Consider the following 8,120-nt stretch of genomic DNA (forward strand, 5'->3'; position numbering starts at 1 on the left):
AACCAAAATGTTTTCATTGTGAATCTGTAATGGTCCAGTGTTTCCTCGGGGCAAGATTTGCATTTTTACATGTTTCCTGAAATTATTTAGCAAATAAAGAAAATTAAACTATTAGAGATGAAGAAAGAAGAAAACCTTGGTTTTAGATGCTGTCTCTTTAAGACGTCTTGCTCCACAACCCCCCTTCCTTCTGACTGGCCAGCCACTCAAAGAAATCTGTGCAGTAACCTTACAAACCATGTCACCCTATTAAAATAATGGCCTGAGTCATTTTTTGAGGAAAATAAGATTTTAGCTTAAAGTGATACTCTGGGATGGAACAAGTTGGGTCCTATCACAAGGTTTAGGGCAGAAATTACCCCTACAGCAGTGATTTTGTGCAGCAGAAGCCCAGGGCGCTCGCACCAAACACCCCCTCCCTGCTCCTCTGCCGGTTTCCTCTGCACTCAGACGGGGCCATATTTTACTGTGAGCTGTGAGCATGACTTTTGAATCAGTTTCTACTGGTGAGTGATCAGGTTCACTATCATAAAGGCTAGAGGATAATGTTGTGTACTTACTCAGTCTAAATTTCATAAGTTAGCTACTTCTAGCTAGCTAACTATTCCTGGCTAGCCCAGTTATTTCTGTAACTAAACATAAATAGGCAGACGGCAATAACAACCCTCAAAGTTTTAAGATTAAAGAAATGTTTTTGCTTTTTCGTAGGAGATGTATGAGTAAGCCTACTCAGCGTAGACGTTTGTTCAGTTTAGGTTGGAGTTATTTACGTTTGGAGTTTAGTTTTTCGGAATTCAAGGACAGTGAATGGTCAGGTTTCAGAAAGTTGTCCAAACTGGATGTTGAAAATGGGTTAAGTTCAATAAAAACCAGCAGAGAAGACCTGGAGAAGTGAGGAAAGGGACTGCCTCCTGACATTTGTTTAGTTTAACTCAGGGTCATTTCAGTTTTTAATTTGCACTATGGAAGGAAAGGGCAGTTTAAGCCAGGTTTGAAGTTGACTAAGTCAGACTAGAAAGTTAGAAAAGTTGGCCTAAGTTACTTCATTCTTGTCAACAGTGGAACAGAATCAGCATCTTTGATTTTTCTTCTTATTTAAAGCACAAAAAGTCGGCAGCTAAGTGGCACAGCAGTAGAGCAGTGGAGCTCATTTCCTAGGAAGTAAAACGACTGTTTTCCCATCCTTATCTCCTCTGATGTTTGTAAGAACTTCAAATAAAGAATCAGAGTCTGTCGGTGATTTAAAAAGTCACATTAACGCTCTCAGTTTTCAGCTGCTGAACAGTAAAGTTCATACAGATGCTAAAGTCGCGGTCTGGCTGCTGCAGAAGAAGAAGAGTTGAGTCTCTGTTGTGGCTAAAGTTTCTGAGCCTGTGCACTGTAAACTGTGGGGCAAACAGAGCTGTGAGCAGCAACAACTCGTCTCGACACTCTCCATACCGCGGCGTCCGACTGTAGGGAATCATTACGAGCCATCTGAGGATGTTTATTAATGACCCTGGCATGGCTGGAGGTGGCAGCCATGCTGTTAATGCTATTCACTGGCACACAGCGAACCGTGGCAGCGCACAAAGAGAGGCAGGCAGGCAGAGGACAAGGCGCCTGGTGGACATCCATATTAATGTCAAGCTCAGCCTGTGTTCTGCTGCCATGAGCCCCAGCTGAAGTCCAGACAGAGCAGCCTGATCCCACAGGACGCGCTCCTTTATCTTCATACCAGCACATCCGCCGCGGCCAAAACTGTCACCGGACGTCTCGGAAGATGATCGCTGATGTCCTCGAAATGTCGTCAGATGCCGTCTGATGTTTGGGGGGAAAGTTTGAGGGCAGAGTTTGGAGGTTTTAACTTTACTTTGAAAGTCAGAGCGGAGCGTCGAAGGTGAAGATTTCAGCATCAGATGGTGGATACAATCCTCTCTTATGAGGAGATTTTCTCAGATTTTTATTCATAGAAAGCTGTAAGTTATAAAAAATCAAAGCCTTTAAACAGTTTGGGAGGAAGTTGTGACTTTGTTGTGGTTATTAATCAAAGTTTTTGAGGAAACCAGCCACACAGAGAGCGGCATGGATGGTGGTCGTTTATCAGCAACAAGTCAGGGGAAGCCTCTACAGTCCAGTTCATCCCAAACCAGCTCCACAGAGTCTGACCCTTTAGACCAGGGTGGCCAACCTGTGGCTCTGCGATCCATTCATAAAAAGTATATATTTATATATTGTTATGAGTAGTGGTGTGCTGATCAATCTAAAATATTGATATATTGATGCCAACGTTGGGATCAGTGTTGATCAATACTTGGGTGACGAGAGTGATACTTAAGTTTCAGTTTCTCTTCTCTACATGTTCTCCTCTCAATCACTCATATTCTCATAGATAGATAGATAGATAGATAGATAGATAGATAGATAGATAGATAGATAGATAGATAGATAGATAGATGGAACTTTGTCTCCTCTGCAGTAAAAACTAAAAATTGTCTTTTTACATGGCTTTAAGTACAAATTTAAACCCACGTACAAACACACTAAACTTCACTTTGAAAATTGGAAATGCATTGTTTTCATTTCATGTCATTTCATTTATGTGTGAGAGGAAGTGTGTTTCTAAGACCACACGTGTGACTATCTCAAGCAGACGTTTCACTTGAAAACTCAAAAACAAAGTGAAAAAAAAAAAAAAAATCAGTGTTTACATGGAAATGCTGAGGGTCTGATAAGCATGCCAGGCCTGTTGGTGGCGCTATAACTGTCTTGTCCAGAAGTGGCTTTTAGTAGATCTCCACTGAAGTAGAGTTGAGCTGATCATCTGGTGTATTGGTGAATGCTACGAGCAGAAGTGGAGCAACAGATGCTCATTTTGTTAAAGACAGTCAGCAGATTGAGCAGCCCAAGTGCAACACGATAGCTTTAGATGATCGTAACAACGGTACTGTTAGACTGTACTTTTTACGGCAACAGTGGCTGCAGCGTGTCAGAAAAATTCCACTCAGGAGGACGTTTTCAAAAGTTTGAAACATTGTTTCCAAGAGGCTGAAACACAACAATACTTTTGCGTTTTACCCTAAAACGGTTGTCGTGTAAACACAGCCCCTTAAAGTGGTTCAGGTAGAGCTTGGTCCGATGTTTTGGGCTCAGTATCTCGCTGTAGGATGAACCACTGACCAACAAGGCTCATTCTAGACGTACCACATGTAGGGCGCTGTTGCTCCTCCATGTTTCCATTTGATTTCCCAGACACAGGAACCATCCTGTCCTGCCTGCTCCACGTACAGCGTACAAAAATCCTGATGAAGAAGCAAAGAGTTCAAACTTCGATTCATTAGTCCATAGCTCCATCTTCCTGTCTTCGGGAGTCCATTGGTGGAGTTTAATGGTCTAACCTCTGGTTCTTCTCCTGCCTCTGTCTTAGAGATGGATGTCTTTCTTTCTGCAGTCTGACTTGTCATGGCGCATCTTAAAGTCTTCTCTTCACAGTAAGTGAAACTGAGACTGGGACACCACCACCTCTTTAAAGCTTAAAGCTGTTAACTCTGGGAAACTAGTCTTCTGGTTCTGGTTCTGGTTTGGCTCTACCAGACCTCTTCCTGTCAGAGTTTCCAGTCCCAGTTTGTGATGAAACTCTCCACATTAAGCTCAGTTTGACTTTCTTTGACTTGGTTTCTCTGGAGGAAGGACCTCTTTCTGTAAACGTTTGGATTGGAGGGTTACTCGACTTTCTGCAGAACAATACTTTTAAAAATAGGTTAAACAAACTCAATTTTGAGTCTTTTTGAGGCTTTTGTTCTTTCTTTTTGGATTTTTGAAAAACCTGGACTGAGTTTTTCACTGACTGAGTTTTTTTTTTTTTTTTTTTTTTTTTTAAGAAATCTTTTTATTTTTCAGTTTGTTTATGACCATGACCTCTGGGACTTTTTTGTTTCGAATGTTTTTGCCTGTTAAGCCCTTTTTTGTTTCATACACCCTTACTTGAAATTGATTTCACGTTATAAAAATCAATTTTGACTTTTCCAGTTACCATTATTTCTTTCTACTCATGTGGTTTTGTTAAGTACAGGATCCTCTCTGGTCATACCCTTAAAACAATGGTCCTAAATTTTTACATCAATTATGAAAAGAAGGCAAAGGTTCTTGAAAAGTTTATGAATCTACATCTTCCTGTTAACAATGTGGCAAACTTTGGATTGTGCTTATTGGCTGAGCAGTAGGAGCCATAGAGAGATGTTGAAACACAGAAAAAGAAAAAAAAAATAACTGCAGATAAAATAAAACAAAAACACTAAAAGAGTCTTGGAAAAGTTAGCAGACTGGCTTTGTCATCTGAATTTCCTCGGTTATTGCAGCCTGCCTCAAGTGGATGCTAACGGAACTGCAGGTATTTGGCTTTATCCAAACAAAGATTTCTCTGTTTGAGCTTCATGTTAAGCATAATGAAAGTGTCTTTGTGTCAGACATGTTGAGAAACGCTCTCTGCTTGTGAATGATTGGTTTAATCCTCTCTGTCTTCGCTCTTGATGAATACTAATGGAGCACGGTGAGAGCGCAGCAGCTGTGTCCAGGTGTTTTTCATGAAGCGCTGGAGTTAGTCAGCCGGGTTTTTACCGTCTCCGGTCAGAGACAGAGGCTCTCAGCAGATCCGGTTGCTGCAGACCGAGCGGCTTTATTAGCGATAAGGGGAAAGTTGTGGTCTTATTAAAACAGTTGGAGTCTCAGAGAAGTGCCGGAGTGATAAAACGCTGCAGGAAGAGGGAACCAGAGAGGTCACAACACCTCCTCCAAAATATTTAATTGGTATTTTCTCACTCTATTTTCCTGCTTCTCCGGGACCTGCCAGCTTTTCAAGACGGAAAATAGTCCACATTACTGAGCGCGGCACAGCACCCTGTAGACCTGTCTGTTTGAGAGAAAGAGAGACAATTATTACAGCTTTTATTACTCTGACAATATTCGAAACAGACAAAAACCCACACATTAAATCCAAAACACCAGGAATTTGGCAACACGAGCTGCACCTGCTCCTCAATATGGAGCGAGCATTTTATTCTGAGGAACCAAACACAAACCAAACGGCTGAAAACAAACTCAGAACAACTGTTGATAATTTGGATATCTGGTGTTTTAAAGCAGCTGAGGATCAGACAAACTGTCTCCACGCATTTTAGATCAGAAGTTTTGATTATCAGCCAGAGAAATAACAAATCAGGAGAACAGAATTTACAAAAAAATAAACAAACAATCTGAAAAAGTAAAATAAAATCTAATGCTGTCAGGCGAATTAATCTAATTAACTACAGGATTTGTAATAGATTAATCTAATTAATCACATTTTAATGTCATATCTGCTTAAGGTTCCAAAATAAAGAATCTGAATTCTAGGATATTACAAAATTGTAGAGCATGACTAATCAAATGAAAACACAAAGAAGAGAAGATTTGTAAAACTCAAAGCTTGTCCATCAAAACCGTGCTTATTAACTACTGTGGGTGAGAGCGGTGCAGTCTTTGGATGAGAGCTCAGCATGGATATGAGACGCTTTATTTTCATGCAACTTTTTTTTTTTTTTTTAATCTTACGTCACTATTTGACTCCATAAAAATGTGTTCAATGCACAAAAAACATCAGTTTTAAGAAATATTCAGCAAAAGGTTCCAAAATTATACAAATACCACACTCCTCTGCTCCTCTGATTGATCAGAAATCCACTTTAGAGATGTTATGAGGATAAAGACAAAGTGGTTTTTAAAGAGAGTCGTAATGTTACGAGAATAAATTGAAATGTCAGGGCAATAAAGTCACAATATTGTGAGGAAAAAGCCAAAATGTTAGAACGATAAACTTGTAATGTTATGGAGAAAAAAAGTCAAACATAGCTCTAAAGTTTGTCATAAGAGGTCTAACACCTACTCCTATGCTCTGTCTATTTTAAAGCAATGAGTGTTAAAAAGTTAATCAGGCGGGTTAAATTATTTCATATTCACAGGCTGAACATTAACAGTTATCTGTATCATCAGTGTGTTTCAGAGACTTCATGTTGCTGTCTGTTTATTGGATGATCCAGCTGTCAATCAAAGGTTCAGTAGGCGGGTCTTTTGGTGGGAAAAGAGCAAGGGGAACAGGAAGTCATGCTCTCAGGGGTCGGATTCGCTTCAGTCCAAACGGAGCGAGCGGCTTTGACGTAATGGGGACAGGAAAACATCTCATTAAGAGCTGCCAGCTCTGATTAAACTTCATTAGCTCTCTGTTTGCCTCTTTTCCTCTGCTCCCTCCGTCTCGATCTGACTTTAACCGTCTGCCGCTGAATTTTCGCAGAGTTATTCGTCTTTTGAGTCCAGAGTCTTCAGATCTATTGATTAATAAATGACAGCGTGAGATCTGGGATTGGTTGTGGTTCTAAAACTTGACATGTCTGATTTTAAACCCATGAATATTGATACTGGAATACAGCTATAGATTAGTTCAGTTAATCAAGAAGAAAACATTTAACACTTTGTTTTTACCATTTTAAATCAATTTTTTGAGTTAGTTTCTCTGTGAAATCTCTGAAGTGGATACCTGATTAATCAGAGGAGTGTGGTGTTTGTATAGTTTTGGAATCTTTCGCTAAATATTTCTTAAAGTTTAGGATTTTTTGTGAATCAGATACAGTTTTATGGAGTGAAACAGTGACTGGGAATGGTACCTTTGACATCTGAGATGATATGGTACTTGGGAATCTTTTTTTTTTTTTTTCTTTCCAATTTTTTACCAATTTTTGGTGCTTTTGTGTGTTGATGTGGTAAATAAATATTATCATTATTTATTTTATTCTTCAACATATAACCTTGCAGTGCTGTGTTTGTGTCCCGTATGGAAAATCATCTACTTTTTGACTCACAATCAATCACAATCAATCTCACAATCAAAAGGGTGCCTAAACATGGTACCTCTTGATGGTACCTAATAGGTACTCCGTACTTAAAACAGAATTTGGTTGGTACCTTTAAAAGTACCTCATTCAGTACCCATTCCTTTTAGTGACAAAAGATAGTATAAATAAATAGATAATGAAACAAAAACACAAAATAAAATATTAGATAAATAAAAAATTATATATATATATATATATATATATATATATATATATATATATATATATATATATATATATATATATATATATATATATAATGTTTATTATTATTATTATTATTATTATTATTATTATTATTATTATTATTATTATTATTATTATTATTATTATTATTATCATTATTAATAATAATGATAATAATAATAATAATAATAATAATAATAATAATAATAATACAAAAATGCATTAAGATAAAGTTTCATGTTTATTCCAGCTTACAAATAACTCTTCATCTTCAAAAATAATTATTCTATACATCGAAAAAAAATCAGTGTATCATTAAATTAGCAAATAATGCCCTGCTTCATTTTTTAAATCAGAATCCAAATAACAAATAATCCAAAAATTGCAGTAGATTACCAGAAATACTCTTTATTTTGCCAAATGTCCATTTTTATGCCAAAAATTACAACTTCAAAGCTATTGTACAATTTGCACTCTAAATTTAAACAATAAAAAACAACAAATAAATAAATAAATAAAGTTTATGATTATAAATAGATAAGTAAATTAATAAATAAATAGACAAATAAAGAAATAAAAGGTTGAGATGAGTCTTTTTTTTCTAAGTTTTTTTCTTCTAATAACAGGCTTTAATTTAAAGCATGCTTTTATTAGAGGCAGGAACATCACATTTATAGTACATACATATTTACAACCCACTATTTCAGTCACAACTCAAGATGAACCAGGTCCGTGGTGTTAGATCACTGTCAGAAAGGCTTGTCAATTAAATAAATAAAACAAAGTTTTTATGTAAATCAATATTTTTTATGTAGAAATAGTTAAAATAACAAATAGAAAGGATAAATCATGGACACGTCTTTCTGACAGTGATCCAGGTTAAAACAGGACGTTCGTGCTCCTCTGTGAGCTTCTTATTAATTGTTAAGCTGTGACTTCATTAGTATTACCCATAGATGTGTGTTTATTTTCTTTATAAGCTGCTGAATTCGGTTTATTTTGAGTGTTTGTGTTCAGAAATCAAGGACGTAA

The sequence above is a fragment of the Halichoeres trimaculatus genome, unplaced genomic scaffold (assembly GCF_033239565.1).
Source record: "Halichoeres trimaculatus isolate MK-OKI-2021-1 unplaced genomic scaffold, fHalTri1.1 fHalTri1_scaffold_7, whole genome shotgun sequence".
In the NCBI taxonomy this organism is placed as follows: Eukaryota; Metazoa; Chordata; class Actinopteri; order Labriformes; family Labridae; genus Halichoeres; species Halichoeres trimaculatus.